Consider the following 17,875-nt stretch of genomic DNA (forward strand, 5'->3'; position numbering starts at 1 on the left):
TTGCTGCAAGAAGGCGAACGGTACAGATATTTACGCGTTCTGATGGCGAAACAACCCTGTTTTAAAATAGCTGCATCTATATTTCCATCTCTTAATTGTGGCATGCGTGTAACGGATGCATATGTGGGCAAGGCTGGATAGAGAATCAGTCTGTCGTCTAGCGCTTTAAGTGCTGGAGCCATTAACAGCAGTTGCATCAATATATGAATACAGATATGCCTGGCTAGGCCGCAGATGCACTCTCTACAGTGATAATAGTAAACATATAAACTGCGTATGGAAGAAATTTAAAAAACGTTATTATACATAGTTTTAGCTTTAACAAAAGGAAATGGGGAAATACCTTGTTCCTAAGTCTGTAGATGATCTCTGGAGCTGCAACTGCATCCTCGTACTTCTGTTGTCACTCTAGAGCAAAAGCAACGAGAAGACAAAGATAGCTATGAGGTTTTTAACCTCTGGTGTGAGCCAGAGCAGTCAGGAACAACTGCTGGTGTGAACGGGAATGGATTTGCAAATATCAATAATATTAATGTACTGTGGGGGGTGGAGATGGACACAAAGGAAAGACCCCCGACTATAGCACAGCCTTTTCAGAACCTTCTACCATATTTATAATTAAGCTGGAAAGGCCTATAGAAAGCGAGTTATAAAATAGGTTGTAATGGCTTTCTGAGTTAGACTGTATCTGCAGAACCAGTTGAATTTCAGCTTAAATATTCAGAATTAGTAAGCTATATTGACAGGAAGGTTGAGAGCCGTAAAATAAAACATTCTCTATTTTAAAATCGTGTTAGTGTTAAAGTGAGTGATTAATTTTCATATTGTGGTTCTGGGAAAAACGAGTAGAATTTTTACATATGCCGCATAGTTAATGCCATGCTTCTGTTGAACACATGCTATGCTTGTAGAAAAACCAAAGTATTAGAGCTTATTTTGCTGCTCTTGTTTGATTTTGGAAATATTTTTTTTGGTCTTAATGATGTGAACTCATGGTACAAAGATACTCAACATTTTTATTCTGTGTTAAATTGCACAGAATACTCTGTTGATGATGATTCCTTTGTTTTACAGTGTGAATTACATTTAACAAGATACTAAAACTTTCTTAACTTGTTAAACCAGAAGTATGCTTATCAACATTTGTTTGGCTTGTCAAAAAAATTATGTGTAGGGAAGTTTGACTACACTAGTATGTATATTCATTGGTCAAAAGTTATCTTGAAAATAGTGTATCAAGACATCATAGTTTAAAAAATCTGAAGATGGAATCAATTATCTCTGACAAATACTTAGATCTTCTCTGATATATTTCTGATGTACCATTATGCTCTTGAACTTCAGCGTCTTTTTAAACTTCCTGTTTTGGAAATGATGGGGTTAGAATGAGAAGAGCAAATTGAGTGACTGGAATATTGTGCTGTTGGTTAGGTTTAGTGCAGTCACTGCGTGCTGCAGGTTCTAACATCACAAATTACAGAGAAGCTTTTCCAATGTACCTGATTAAATCAAGAAAGATTTTTGAGTACGATGAGAGAGAGATGAATGCTGTTTCCCCTATTTGATTTCTAAATGATCAGCTCCTACCAGTTCTAGATATATGTGTACAGGAGGTTAAACGTTATAGTGTGAAGTTACACTATATGGTATATTAATATACTACTGTATTTTCTGTGTTAGCTAAGACTTGTTTATCTAGTGGGAATGAATTGATACTCTACAACAGGAGATTGACAGTTTCTGTGTATTCCTGTGTGTTGCGTTGTCTCTTTATCCTGCTCTGGGAAAGCACTACACAAAGCCTTTGTGTTTGGCTAGCGGGGAGGAGAAACAGCTGCCTCTTCAGTACAAGACACCAGGATTCGTAGTGGTCTCACAGGGATGCGTCGTCGTACATGGACCAGCCGCTGTCCTTCCTCCCTCATTCTGTTAAAGCACTCTCTCCTCATGGCAGAGAAACCTGAGGTTTGTTTGATTGATCTCACAGAGCAGTGTGTTGTGCCGGGGATCTAGCAGATCAGTCTGATGGGCCAGTTGTTAAAGTATAAGTGGGCAGGAATTAAAACATGCAAAATTGACTAAATGCAAGATGTATGTTAAGGAATCCAAGAGCTACAGATCATGTTGTGTTTAAAAATTACTTAGTATCAACTTCATTTCTTGTCCATGATTGGGATGAAAGAAACTTGTTCAAATCTTTTATTTGTTTTTCTTTTGTTTAACAGTTTGGTATCTAGGTTACTTAAATGGGAATTAAATGTGTTAACTTTAAGAAGAGGAAATAAAAATTATTTCAGTTGGATGAGAGAGTACAACTAAATGGAGCAGTTTCGTTTTTCTGATTTCCATGCACTAATAGAGTGCTTCAGTGGTTGTACTGTATTCTGTGTCACACAGTGGTAGAATAAAAGTTAAATTCCCACTCTTTGTTGGAAACATTGAATATTATGTAACCTGGCTTTTAGTAACTGCATCTTGTACGTTCTTTCAAAATTACTTCTTTGAAAATATATTCCAATCTTTTACTTATCCTTTACAACTTTATTATATTTATTAAAATTTTAGAGTTGGATTCTTCCTCCCCCCTGCCCCTCAGTGCTAGATGTGAAGTAGTGTGCTTTTAAGGGACTCTGGTAACTCAGATCTTTTTTTAAGCTGCTTATAAAATTGAGGTGGCATTCTTGGTAGTTTAAATTTATAGTCTATTTTTTTTCTGTATTAGCTTATAGGTCACTAATCTTGAAACCTAAGTAGTGGAAAATTCAAACAATAAAATCTGACCTTTTAATGCTTCACCTCTTGATCTAGTTGAGTGTCTTTTTCCCATTTTTGAGACATTGTGCAAGTCATAACTTTCAATAGCTTATTCTTCAAATTTGTTTTTCAGTTAATGGAGACAAATCTTTGAAACCCTCGAGGAATTTTTTGGGGAGAAGGAAAAGATTGAATTTGAGAGAAGGGAGGAAATGGAGAGCAAACTTGGAAACTGAAGAAGTCTTTAGCATTTTTAATAAAACTGTATCTTGTTAAGAATGCAAAAATGTGTTCATTGTTATGTTCAGGCATGTTTTTCCATGATTCTTGTACTGCACAGCTGAGAACAATTCTGTGATGAAAAGCATTGCTCAAATGCTATTTCATGCTGTTGCTTTGTCTCTGAAGAGATTAATCAATTATTGACAATTAGGTTACTTGCACTGATGAGGAACTCCATCCAGTAATTCTTCCTTTCAGAGAAATTTGTGTATGTTGTTTAGCCTTGCATTTGAGTGCAAGAGAAGCTTCTGAGTAGTTGGAAGAGTTGAAGACTGGCTGGGTTTTCATGGATGAAGTTAACCAGCTCACTGATGGTATTGATGAGGAAAATAATTTTTTTCCAGTACAAAGCTGTCTGGTGTGTGCGTGCGGAAGTAGAATATGCAGAACTTGCTTTGAGAGCTTGTAAAAGATGTGAAGTCTTTTTAATGTGAGGCAATTTTTTTTATATCTGGACGTTGCAAAGGGATTTGTTACTTGTTGCAGGGCCAGGTTACTATCTGGAGCTAACATGGGAAAAAACTGAAATGATCAAGGTTGGTGTCCTCCCAGTCTGTTTAAATGGAAATAATTCTATTCTGTTTCTGATGCACTTCTCTCACAGCTGAAGGTACGCAAAAATTTTATCCTGTTTTAATGGACTTGTTTCACTGGACTCATCCACAGTTAGGAAAGATCTTGCCAGTTTTTGGAAGTGAAAGCCATTCAGCTGGCTTTAGACATTGCTGATTGAGAAAAGTGGCCGATGCTCTACCTCTATACCAACTCATGGTGGTGGCCAATGCCCTGTGGGGGTGGTTACAGCAATGGAAGCAGAACAACTGGCAGCACAGAGGCAAACCCATCTAAGCTGCCCCATTGTGGCAAGATATTGCTGCCCAGCTGGAGAAGCTGGTTGTAGAGGTATGTCATGTAGATGCCCATGTACCGAAGAGTTGGGTCACTGAGGAACATCAAAACAACCAGGAGGTGGATCAGGCTGCTAAGATTGAAGTGGGTCAGGTGGATTTGGTCTGGCAACATAAGGGTGAATTATTTATAGCTTGCTGGGTCCATGACATCTCAGGCCATCAAGGAGGAGATGCAACATATAGATGGGCTCATGATCAAGGGGTAGACTTCACCATGGACACTATCACACAGGTTATCCATGAATGTGAAACGTGCTGCAGTCAAGCAAGCCAAGCAGTTAAAGCGTCTGTAGTATGGAGGATGATGGCTGAAATGTAAATATGGGGAGACCTGGAACATTGGTTATCACACTCCAACAGACCTGCCAAGGCAAGCTCCATGTGCTTACAATGGTGGAAGCAACCACTGGATGGCTGGAAACATACCCTGTGCCCCATGCCACTGCCTGCAACACTATCTTGGGCCTTGAAAAGCAAGTCCTGTGGCGACATGGCACCCCAGAAAGAATTGAGTCAGACAATGGGACTCATTTCCAAAATGACCTCATAGACACCTGGGCCAAAGACATGGCATCGAGTGGGTGTATCACATCCCCTGTCATGCACCAGCCTCTGGGACAATCAAACGATACAATGGACTGCTAAAGACTATACTGAGAGCAATGGGTGGTGGGACCCTCAGACACTGGGATACACATTTAGCAAAGGCCACCTGGTTAGTCAACACCAGGGGCTCTACCAATTGAGCTGAACCTGCCCAATCAAAACATCCGTGTACTGTAGAAGGGGACAAAGTCCCTGTAGTGCGTATGAAGAATATGTTGGGGAAGACAGTCTGGGTTAGCCCTGCTTCAGCCAAAGGCAAACCCATCTGTGGGATTGCTTTTGCTCAAGGACCTGGGTGCACTTGATGGGTGGTGCAGAAAGATGGGGAAGTCTGATGTGTACCTCAAGAGGGTTTGATTTTGGGTGAGAATAACCAATAAATCAAATTGTATGATGTTAATTGCTAAATAACCATGCCATCGTACCTCAGCTACTACAATTGCTATATGCTGTATCAATGGTATTACAGTAAGAATCACTCAAATTAATGCAGGATGAACTTTGGTGAAACCAAGCAAAGTGCAGTGATGATAGAACTAGAACTGGCTTCAGCAACTGGCACCCAGCAAGTTCCGTGAAATTGACATCTTCAACCTGCAGACTGTGGGCATGGGCTGTGCCAGATACACTAGCTGTGAGCTCGGGGTGCAGCATGCAACAATCCCACACCACACACCATCTATCCTGTCCTGAAAGACTGTTATGACAGATGGAGCCCAAAATCATGGATTAATTGAGCTCAGTGGACATTTTAGAGGGATGGCCCGTAGACTGAGGGAATGTTATCTCTGTGTGTGTGTGTGTGTATATATATATATATCAAAGACAGGAAGAGTGGTGGTGATTAATTGGAAAGTGTAGGATCTGGGCATGACGTAGATGGTATAGAATAAAGGGTGGATAATGTCCTGGGTTTTGGCTGGAGTAGAGTTAATTTTCACAGGAAGCTAGGAGGAGACACGGCAAGGACAGCAGACCCAAAGTAGCCAAAAGGATATTCCATACCACGTGATGTCATGCTTGGTATATGAAGGGGGAGCTGGCTGGTATATAAAGGAGTCACTGCTTGGAGATGGGCTGGGCATCAGGTTCTAGGCGGTTGGGCAAATTGCATTCTGTATCACCTGCTTTGTTTATTCTTCTGTAAGTATTGTTGTTGTTATTTTCCTCTTCCTTTGCTCTCCTACCAATGAGCATTACCTTTTTCTTCCAATTCTCTTCGCCATCCCACTGGGGGCAGGTGGGAGGAGTGAGTGAGCTGTCGCATGGTGCTTAGCTGCTAGCTGGGGCTAAACTGCAACATTTTGTCTTTCCATTTGTCAGCATCCTGAGTTAAATAGATCCAGAATGAACATTATCAACTGATTGTATTAGATGAGGAACGACTGTGCTACTCCTTGAGTTGCATTGAATGCCCTGCCTTCATATGTGACACTTTGATTTTTTGTTTCCAGTAGTCTATAAAAATCAAAGTAGAATTCCCTAAGTTGAGTCAGCCTAGAAAAAAATTGGCATGTTGGACTCTGTGAGCTGAAGGAAGGGAATTGAGATTGCATCACGATTCTTTTTCTGCATAAAGTTTATCTGCTGTTTGTCAGGCTCAAGAGATTATTGTGATAATCAGGATGATTTGGGTGAAATTATAGTTTTACAGTTCTGAGCAAGATGGTGTTTCCAGTGGGGAAACCTGTTGAGCAATCTGTCTGGATGGAGAAAAATCATGAAAGAATCACAAGATAGATTAGTGTGAAGAAAGTATTTATTGGTCTTGTGGGAGAAATGTGCTAGCTAACCCAGTCAGTTCTTGTCTTGACTAGGCAAGAACTGAGACATTGATGCTGAAGCTGAGGAGCAAGCCGTGAGCCTCCTACAGTAAGGCAGATGCATGCAGGAAAGAAGCTCCATTATTGACTGTCTGGCGCTGGTTGTCATTTATTTATACATACACATACATATAATTGTATTTTTCATGTGTTGGCTCCTGTGGATGAAATAGCACGTTATTGTTGAACCAGTCGAACAGCTGGCTGCTGTTTATAAGTGAAGATGATGTCCTCTGCCTGTGCCTTTTCTAGTGCCCATTGATCTCTGAGCTGCACTGATTCAACCTGCTAACTTAACAGAGAATGATTGTAAAAAGCAACTTGTTTATATTGCTTTTTTGCTGAGATAGATTTATAACTCTTGCTAGGTCATGCTGTTATGTGCAACTTCACCCTGAATGTCTAGCTGAGATAGTAGTCATAACCAGATCCTTTCTATTACTGTAGCCTGGGTGCTCAGCTGATAGGTCTTTCTGCCTATTGTCAGCTCAGGGAGGAAGCAAGAGAAAGAGGAATATTTTATCCGAAAGGCTGCTTTGAGGCAATGTTGCACTCCCTTCTCTGTGATTAGAAGGAGATTTGGGCTAGATGCTAAATTCAGGCTGGACATTTCCCCTTGTTGTCCATATTGTTCTTATGTGTTTCATTAGTTCTGAGCCTGGGATACCTCAGTCATGTGGCCGTGCTTCTGTATGCATCTCCACAGACTGGGCTAACCTTTTCTTGAGTAGTCAATTTCCCCTTGACCTTCCTGTGCAGTCAGGGAGTAACTGTACTTTGGCTGGCTTGTTGGAATTGGCAGGGAATACATCACTTCTATTATGAGAACCTGCATTGACATGTAATGGCTCCCTGATTTTTTTTTTTTTTTTTCCCCTGGACTAAAGGTTTGGACAGAATTGATTTACAGTTTGAATTGGGACCAGAGCCTACCATACGAGTAGCCCAACAGTAGATATTGCTCACATTTGCTGTTAACATATTATAATGTGCTTTTATATTCCTTGCTGTGAAAAAAGGTAAAAGCTGGAATCTTGATCTTAAGAATAGTAATAACTATATTCTTATTTATTACCTGTATTATTACTATTCTAGTTCCTAGTATTAATAATACATAAATGTACACAGATTTCACCCATATCATTGTATGTTTACTGTTTCTCAGTACACATCTCATAACCCTGCTTGCCATATGATTATATATCCACCATGTTCTCTTACAGAGTATAAATTAATTTTTGCTAAAATAATAATTTCAAAATGAAGAAGTATCTCACCACAGTTTAGAATTGAATGTCCTTAAAGCAAATTTAATGGCTGTTGGTCTATTAAAAAACAAAACCCAAACCTGCCCCCCACCCCCCTAACTTGTAACTTGTGTTGATAGAATGTATTTCTTGTAAGTAAATTCAAGAACCTATAGAATACGGTTATTATTTTAGGGTTATTACACTTTTGCTATTATGGTGTCATGTGTAACTGTTTCCGTATCTACAAAATTAAATCTGCACTTAGTCAATGTCAAGTAAAACTTCTTCTAGTTTTAGACATTTTATTTGCATAGATTAAGTGTTTAAACATTCAAAATATACAAATATGGGAGGTTATAGGTCAACAATACAACTGGGATTATTTTTAAAACTCAAGTTTTAATTCTGAGAGATTTGTTATTGAATGTCTTTACACACAGCCAATATTTCTTAAAACATGTGATACCAATGTGTAATACTTTTTGTTATTTAAGTAAGGATGAAATGAAAGGCTGTAATGTTTTTTGGGAAACTTTGCTGCTGTGTTCTTAGGAATAGTTTTGTGTTTGTTTGGCAGATAGTTAAAACCTGAGCTTGCACTGTTAGCTCTTCTGATGTGTAAGAAATTTGTGTAACTTTTGAGAGTCTCTTGATCCCCATGTTTATAATGCAAAAACTTACTGATTCTTATGCTTCATTATTCTGCCATGCTTTATTTTTTTTCAGCTGATCTCTGGGCTGTTGAAAAGTACTTTTGTGGACTTAGGACAGTCTCAGCATACTAAATTTGCCTGGGATAATTATATTTTCGTAATGAAATATACTTGTATAGTTAATTTTCAAAGATAAAAACCTGATTGCTTATCTCAGCCTGACTGCTTTAAGACCAAGGGAACCGTCATGGTTATTGAGGCTAACTTCGTGCATAACACCAGCTTTCCTAGGACTTCTCTGAATTATGTGTGCTAACAGTAATTGAATAAGAGCCTATAATTTAGAAAATCATTCCATTGTCTTTTAAGAATTGTCAGTAATGAGTAATCCACTGAAATAATTAATGAAGTATTCTAATAGTAGAATATCTGAATATCTTTATTGACTAAGATTAAAGACCTTGGAGATCTTTTTATGTTTGTAAATAATCTAAAAGTTCAACCTTTTACTCATATGATTTTGTATGTCAGAATGAAGATGTCTTGTAATTTCTTAGACTAAAGCAATTTTTATTAGATAATCTGAAGGAATTGACCTTCATAATTTTCATACTCAATACATATTCTCCACTACTTTAATAATTTGGCTTTCTGCATCTTTGTGTTTAAAAAAAAAAAAAAAAAAATTCTTGAAGTGTGAACACCAGAACTGGATATAATATTCCAGCAGCAATCCTACAATGAGCAAATAGAGAATTATTATGACCTCCCTTAGTATTTATTTGCCTACTCATTTGTAGTTGTCATAGCCTTAACACTGCAGCAGATGCATTTATCAAGTGACTGATTATCTGTGTTGTGTTAGGTGATGTTTCCATTTATTCTTTGCTCCTTGATGTGTAAACGTCGTCTTTTATCTGAGTTGGAACACGTGTAGTTTGATTGCAGTCCGTTAAACAATTGATGTAGTTTGTTCTATACCACTTACTGATCTCAGGATCAACTACAAACTTTATCTTTTTTTTTCTTTTTTCTTTTTTTTTTTTCTTCCGGTAAAAAATGTTTCGGTATAAAGTCAGGAATTGATTCTTATGGGACCGATTAGAGAAATACTAGTTCAGTTAGCATACGGTTATATTTTGGGACTTATTATTTAATGTGTGCTCTATTGAATTTCTGCCATTTTAGTTTCTTAAAAACAGACTATGCTGTGTAGTACAAACTTAGATGTCTTACAGCAGTATAAGTGCCATAATAATTATTATCTTCATAGGCTAGACTTGTAGTGTCATTGTAAAAAGTTAGTTTGACAAGAAGGGGACCGTAGTTGAATGGCAGTAACTATATTGTCTTCCTTTTAATTCTTTAATACTCAAGCCCTCTGTTTTGCCTGGAATTGATATCAAGCTGATGGCCCATAGTTCCCAAACTAATTTTATTTATCCTTTCCAAACATTAAAGTTAACTGTCTTCTGGAGTTCTCTGTATTTCAGGACTGTGTTGGACTCTGCAACGGTAAATCAGAAATCTTGAAAGTTCCTGTTAAAGTTATTCAAATGCTTTCTTCTCAACCTGCCTGCCTGAGTAGCATCTGGTACGTATCATGTGAATAGAAGATGCATCATCATCGTGATACGTCTCCCTGACCTTTCTGAGTGACTGATCCTTGTGCCGTGCCGTGCCGTGCCGTGCCGTGCCGTGCCGTGCCGTGCCGTGCCGTGCCGGCGGGGGAGCGGGGCGGCGGCGGCGGCGGCGCGCTGAGCTGGCCAGGGTGCTGAGCCGCACTGGGCGCTGCCCGACACCGCTCGCCAAACCCAGGGCCCCCGCCTGGGGAGCGAGACGGGCAGTGCCCGTGTTTCTGAGAGGAGCCGCCAGGCACCAGGCAAGGAGTTAATTACTTCGTTACGAACAGGCGTCTGCCACTGACTGTAGTTTTCGCCTTTCTCGGTTTCACGTATCATTATATCCTGGGACTTGCACAGAAAATCTGTATGCATGTGGTACCTATACCAGAAGAAACTCCACTGTGAAAGAGGTTTTCCCAGAACTACAGCTTCTGTCTTTTTTAGCAGCCCCATCATCAGAAGCAGATTCCTTGTCATCCAAATTGTATCTATACTGTCCTTGAGCAAGAGATATAAACTCTTCTAATGCACTTGTTCTAAGTTTCACTATAAAGTGAAACTTAAGCAATCACTATGTATCACAGTGAACTTTCAGGCAGTGTGTAAAGGGCAAAACCATTAATTTGCCTGTAGCTTAACAGTTTTCACAGAACACCGGTCTGGGCTCGAGGGAACCCTTGTAAAACAACCTCCAAAGAGGAACCTGGAAATTAACACTGATATCTATAAACAACTTCCAGCTTATTACAGATATTAGTTTCATTTTTTACCTCTATGTGCCACTAATTCCTCTGTTCCGTCTCTTCCCCACACCACTCTTTTCTGTCTTATGTACTTCAAAGATGATTAGTGATAGCAGGATTTTTAATTGTTATTAAACATAAACTCCCTTATTTTAGTAATTCACTCTTACAAATACCCCATTCAGTAAGCATTATTTGCATCTATAATATAGATTGCACTACATAATAGCAATATTATAAAGAATACTACATTTCTGATTCCCTGCATTAATTTTTGCTTTGATGCAGATATACCTCAGAGTCTTGATGCAGAGCAGAAGCTACTAAGCTTTGGTGGCCTCATTGGTAATTATGAGGAAGTGGTAACAAGAACTGGGAGAGAAGCAAGCCAAAAGGGTGCCACTGCACTAGAAGATGCTTTGAACATCTAGCATCTTCCTCCTTCTCCCCTTTTCCCATCTCATTTATTTTCCTTAGGCCTTTCCTGGTGAGAGGTTTTGGATGCCTTTCTCCTGTGAGGACTCAGTGGCTCTCAGGCAAGATCCTGAATTTCTTGAGATGACTGCTACTCTGTGCAGTGCAAAGCAATGCTGCACAGGCTAGAGCAAAGAATCAGAATTAATAAGTAAGGGTACCTGAGGGAGGCAGCTATAGATGTATTTAAAAAGGCAAAAAATAGAGAATTAGTTAATTTATTTAGGCTTTGTGTATATGAATTGGATTGTATAGTCTCTAAACATGGTGATGGAAAATAGTTTCTGTGAATTGTTTTGTTCTAAATCCATGGCTTTTTTTGATGAATTTGCTTCATTTCTTATGTATCACCATATGCATAGCAATTTTATTTCACACAAAAAAGTAATTTCTAGTTAGTTGTTTGAACTACTTTCCTTTTTTTGAGAGTATGACTACTATTGCTCTATCCATGGGTGCTTTTTTCCTTACAAGTAAGATGTAAGCCTCTCACATCCTTTTTTGATTTCTCAGTTTTAAAATTATTACTGAACAATTACTAGTAGCTCTTGAACTCTTATTACTAGCTACCGGACTGAAGCAAAGCTACTGTACTGAAGCAAATTAAAACCACTTTTTACACTTCAATACTGCAGCCTTCAAAACTTAAGTAAAACTTTTGAAAATGCACCTGACACTTGAATCTCTTATCTTGCTGTTCCCATCACTTGCTACCTCAGCTCAACAAGCTTCCAGCAACAGGCTCTCCTTTTGTCAGACTTGACAACTGATAATGACCAACAAATGGATTAAAAAGCATAGTTCTACCCTGGTTTTTTCACTACGCTGTGGGGTCTTGTGGGGTTTTAAATATTTAATAATGTGGTAAAAGCCTGGTCCTCTTGGGGGAGTACGTTCTGTGTCAGCAAAAGTGTGTGATCACTTCTCTAGCTAACAATGTAGAAATCTTTGTGTCATTCTTTCTTGTATGCAGTAGTGCTAGACCAAAACTAGGTGTATATATGCTGATTATTTAATCAGGGGGGAAAAAAAAAAGTCTTAATCCAGTGGTAGAAATTGAACAAAAAAGCCTGTATGGTATTGTATGCAATCAGGATTTGCCTCTCTAATGTGTTTCCTGTGGGAGAGGTAGCAAAGGTTAGAATTTAGCTAACATTCAGAGATTCCTTATGAAATTATGTTGAGGAATATCCAGCCAAAACCATTTAGAAAAGTGAAAAGAATGTTAAGAGGTGTGAATATCATATCAAGTAGCAACAGAATTACAGGAATTCTTGTTCCCTTTTTCATTAGTTATACATGGTAACTTATTTGTGGAAGGACGGTCATATGTCTTCCCAGTTGTTTTACAGCAATTGTTTGTGACCATGAGAGATTTATTTTTAATTTCTCTTTCTAAATTAAACACAGTATTGAAAGTTCCCTGAAGTAACCTAAATTAAATATGAAAATCACAGTTGTGGCTGTTTACACCCTTGATAAGCCTGTATATTTTTAGTGTATTTTTGAATTAAAATTCCTTTGAGGATTCCACAAGGGTTTTTTTGTTGTTAAGATGGTTCTAAGTAATTGAATTAACAGTATTTTGGCATAACATCTGTCTCTGGGACAACAAAAATTATTAGAGTGTATTGCATAAAGCAAGGCTTTTAGGCTGGAGAGGAGAAAAATAAATTATCAACAGTAGCTAAGCTAACACGAGCTATGCTTTACATATACACGTAGGTACTTTAAACTAGCACTGCCACCTTGACAGCTATTCTACCCATTCACCGTCTCTTGGTAGAAGGATTTGTGTTGCCATTTAGTGATTTAGATCGGGGAACTCAACTAGCTTAAAACTAAACTTTTCTGAAAGAGATAGAATTCTATGTTCCTTAGTCCAGTTCATTGTGAGCCTGGAGTGTTAAGGACAACTTTTTGATGTGCTGGATGAATTTATTTGGGGAAGCGCGCTGCTGGACCTGTTACTCAGGAATAAAGAAGAACTGTTCACACGTGTGAAGGCTGATGGCAGCCTTGCCTGCAGTGGTCGTGAGACAGTGGGTTAAGAACTGAAAATGAATGGGTGAGCTCCTGTGGCAGGCTGCTCTGAAGTTTACAGGAGCTGAGGATATTTTTCTACAATTCTGGTGGTAGACTAGAGTTAGCAATAAGTGATGTGCTTCTATGGACTCTTAGTAATATCAGTCTGTTTGTAAAATGAATCTCCAGTTTTAGAAAATTTTTAAAGAACTGCATGTCTGCTGCCAAAATAGGAATCAGAATCTCTCTGCCATGTGGCATAAATTGCAAGTGCAACATAAATAGGAAAAAAATTTAAAAGTACTTTCTAAACTGATTCTGCTTTTTTATTAATTGAAAGAGCTGTTGTAATTCAAGTTGCAGTACTTAGCTGTGATATCATTTGAGTATGATTATATGATGTTAAGTGGTTTTGATAACACTGTGCATTTTAATGTTTGAAAGTCTTTTACTGTAATAGCATATTCTATGAGTAGCCTAACATTTTTCTATAGCAGTAGGTATAATTTAAAACTTTACATTATTACCATACAGGATTTTAGCAAAAGCAGTATTATAAGAAACAATTTGATATTTATGTAAGAATATAATATGGCCATAATGATTAAAACGTAATGAAGGCTAATGAATTGTCACCAAAACCGAGATGTATTTAATAGCCTATGAATGGCTTGATCTCTGTTATACTTAAAATCGCTTCAAATCCCATACCACAGTGACTGCTGCAAGCCATGTTTCCTTTCATCTTTTTTCATGTAAGTTAACATTTTGTAAAAGATACATGGAAATTCATTTTTAAAAGGGTTATTATTCTGTATTTTTAAAAATACACATTGTAATAGATTTTGATGCTTCAGCTAGGGAGTATGTTTCTAATTTTGCTGGTTGACAGGATCGCAAACTTACTCTGTGTAATGATACCAAATTTAAAAAGGAGTATTCTGCTTCAATCCTAAGTGAAAAAAGATGAACGAATATGGAAGATCATTGAAAGTAGCATGATTGTACTACAGCTGCAAGTTACTAAATGAATATAATTTCATTGCTGTTCACAGAGTGGCTTGATGCACCTTTATTAGAGGTAGAATTCAAGCTTATAATATTAGTGATTAGTATTAGTCTTTAATGTGCATGTGAAAATCTGCATTTGAATGAGAAGCCTGGTGCTGAAGGGAATAGGAAATATGGCAACTGATGGGAAGAATACTACAAATAGAGACACTGAGACTAGAGACTAAACCCAGCATAAAATGTAAGGACAGCATGCGGAAAATAGAATTTGACATAACGGAACAAAATGTTGTTGAAGATCCTGAGTGTTTAATTCAAATCACACCTCATCAATTCGGATCATTTGGATTTATGGTGTTACAGGGACCAGAATTTCTCTGTCCTCTCTCCATCTTCCCAAACATAATGTATGAATGTAGAGTTCTGGAGCAGACTAAAGGTCTGTATTCAACAGTGGTCATGAGTGGATGCCTAAGGAAAAGTACAAGAACAGAGAAAACATACATGATCTTTTCCTTTCGTACTTTTCTGTTTTCTGTTAAGGGACTTCCTCAGCTGAATATGTGTAATATGTATTTTCAGTAACCCATAATAGTCTTCTTTTCCATGTAGTTGTCCAGTGTCCTCCTGAACCATAGTAAACCTTTATCATTCACGGTATCGGTTGGCAAGAAGTTGCACAGATTAGCTGCTAACTCATGAAGAACTACTTTTTCATGTTTGTTCTGCATGTGGCTCCTGCTGACCTCTTTTGATGTTTTTCTAGCTCCTTTATTGAATAAGACCATGAATAGTTGATTCCTAGCCAACCTCTCCATGACCCTAATGATTTTGTAGACCTCTGTCAAATACCCCCCTCTGCTTCCCATCATCTCTCAAAAAAACTGTCATTTATTACTTCATGTGGAAATCAGTCTGTAAGACTTATCTTGTTCCATTTTCTGAACTTTTTTTGAGATAGGAAGGACTAGAATTGCATACAATACTCAAGGTATCAGTGAACCATGGACATATAGGTGATCATGTCATCTTTGTCTGAATTCCTAACATTTGATTTTTTTTTTTATTTTGACTGCTATTTAGCATTGAGTTGCTGTCTTTTGTAACTGTATATCATAATACCAAGATCTTATTCTTGATTGCTAATAGCTTCTCATATTTTTATTGAGAACTTAGGATTATTTTTCTGACATACATAATTTTACATTTACCTACACAGAACCTCACCTACCATTTTGTTGCCTGGTTATCCAGTTCCATAAAGTCACCCAGCAGTTCCTCACAGTTGTCCCTCATCTTTTCTCTATTTCTGTTTCTTAGAAAGCAAGTCACCTATTTTTGTCAGCCGACTTTTGTTACCTTAGTTCTCACCCTGTTTTTCTTGAACTGCACAGATCACGTCCTGCTCCTTGTAGAACTCTACTTGTAGCCTCTTTCCACTGTGTGAAATGGCTGTTTAGTCCTCTGTTTCCTGCCTTTTAGCCAGTTATTTTTTGTGTAAAGGACTTGTCCTCTTATGCCATGTCTGTTTAGTTTCTTTAAAAAGACTTTGTCAAATACCTTTTAGGAGTCCAAATAGATTTTATTTGGATCATTCTTACCCACATGACTGGATATCTCTATTAAGAACTCTGAGATTTGGAAAATGGCACTTTGTTTTATCAAAGCCATGTTATTTTCTCAACTATATCACTTGCATTCAAGCATTCAGAAATTCTATTCATCATTACAGTTTCTACTAGTTTGCTGGGTACAAATATTGGATTTCCAGGCCCAAAGCTTATTGGATGTCCCGTGTAACCCTTTTTAAAAATTGGCAATGTATTTGCCGCACTCCAATCCTTATGTGCCAGTGAGAGGTTATGTGCCATCATAAATAGCTATTTAATTCTTAAGCTTCTTTTAAACCTAGCTAAATATCAGCTGACACTGGTGACTCTGAATTTTTATTTACTTATTCCCTATTCCTTTCTTCAGTCACTTCAATTTAAGGCAAACTTTCCGATGTGTTTCAAAAAGAAGTGTTTCTTTCTGGATATTTTCTCATTTTTTTCCACTGTCAACACAGATGTAAAAAATCATTGAGCTTCTCTCTTGCAGTCTTACCTTCTCTGAATACACCTCTTATATCTTGACCATTTATTGATCTTACATGTTCTCTGGCAAGCTTTCTATTCCCATTGTCCGAAGAAAGATTTTTTCATCAGTTTTAATGCATTTTATTTTTCTTCCTCAGTCTATTTTGCTTTGTCCCTGTTGTGCTTTTGCACTTACTGTAAATTACCATTTCTTTTATTATTTGGGTTTTTTTCTGCTTAGAAATTCTGTTAACCTGCTGTTCCTTCATGTTGGCTTTCTTTTTACTTTTTTTCAAGTCTTTCTTAGTTGATATTTTATGTTTTGCTTCCTGCTTGGTCTATGTGAGAGAGACTGCTTGGATTGCAAGACCAAAATAAAGCAGAAATGGGAGATACGGTCAGGCAGTATCCCTAAAAAATGTGACCACGAATTATGTCACATGCTGAATAATGATCTTTTGAAGAAGGATTGTGTTTAGATATCCAAGGAATTAATTCCAAATTTGAAAACAGAGCCATTAATGATCCAGATGGAAGATCATGAGTCGGGTTTTCTATATGTGAATAATTTGTGCAAAAATTTTTTTTAATGGAACTTGAATTAAAAATGTAAATCTTGAGCTTGATAAATGATAGCTTATCAGCCTAGAAAGTATAGCTCTCTGTGCTGCAGTGTGTATTCATGCATGATCTAGAAAAGGTGCAAATACTGAAGTTACAAGATATTAATACTGAAGTGATACAAGGGTATTAAAATTAGTAAAGTTGAAGACAGACAGGGAAGAGCTGGAGAAGGACCTTGCAACTCTGAGGTAATGATAGATCAACATTATCATAAAGCAATTCATGTAGGGAAAAATAACTTTAAAATTTACACAGCGCTGAGCTTACTTTTTTGGAATGGGGTCTTGCAGGTTCTCTGAAACTAGCAGGTCAGTGGCTAATAATAATGCTGGTCTCTACATCTCAGAGGGAATGTAGAAGAACTGGAAAAAGCACACAGATGGTGATCAAAATCAGTGAAAGACTAAACAGGTGAAGAGGTAAACGAAGGGAGCATATGGTAGCAATGTACTCCTTGTGTAGGGCTAAGAGGTGAACAGGGAGCAGCTGTAAAACTCTTCCTTCCAGTACAAGGGTTAGTGAACCTCAAATGTAACTAGCAGAAGACAAATTGGAAACAAAAGATGTGCTTCTTCCCACAGGATGGAATTAAGTTGCGATTTACTTGCAGTAGAGTGTTATGGATGCTAAAAGCTTTCATGGATTCAGAAAAGATCTGATGAACTCAGAGAAAAATCTGAAATACCATCTTTGGTTCAGAAAGTGTGTTGTGTTCCAGCTCACTATATCTTCAGAAAATATTCTGGGAAAGTGTGATTATGCTTTCTGTTTCCTTGTATTCTTCCATAGATGTCTGCTGCTGGCAATAGTCAGAGACAGGAGATTGGGCTAGGTGGATCTTTGATCTAATGCAGCCTGTCTGCTCTTGTGATTAGCTGTCCATGGTATCTACTTTTCTACTGTCTAACCTAATTTTTTTTCTGCCGTAAATTAAGTTGATATTTTTGGATTTGTCCCAACTTTAAATGCCTTTGCCAAAGTTCCATTTCAGTTTTTTATTACTTGTCTCCCATTTC

At 37.8% G+C, this 17,875-nt stretch overlaps 1 protein-coding gene across 3 annotated transcripts in view; it reads left to right on the forward strand.

Annotated features, from left to right (window-relative positions):
- The window catches only part of TTBK2 (tau tubulin kinase 2), a 99,833-nt gene that overhangs the window by 905 nt on the left and 81,053 nt on the right, over positions 1-17,875 (forward strand). The window lies entirely within an intron of this gene.

Source organism: Balearica regulorum, chromosome 5, assembly GCF_011004875.1.
Source record: "Balearica regulorum gibbericeps isolate bBalReg1 chromosome 5, bBalReg1.pri, whole genome shotgun sequence".
Taxonomy (NCBI): Eukaryota; Metazoa; Chordata; class Aves; order Gruiformes; family Gruidae; genus Balearica; species Balearica regulorum.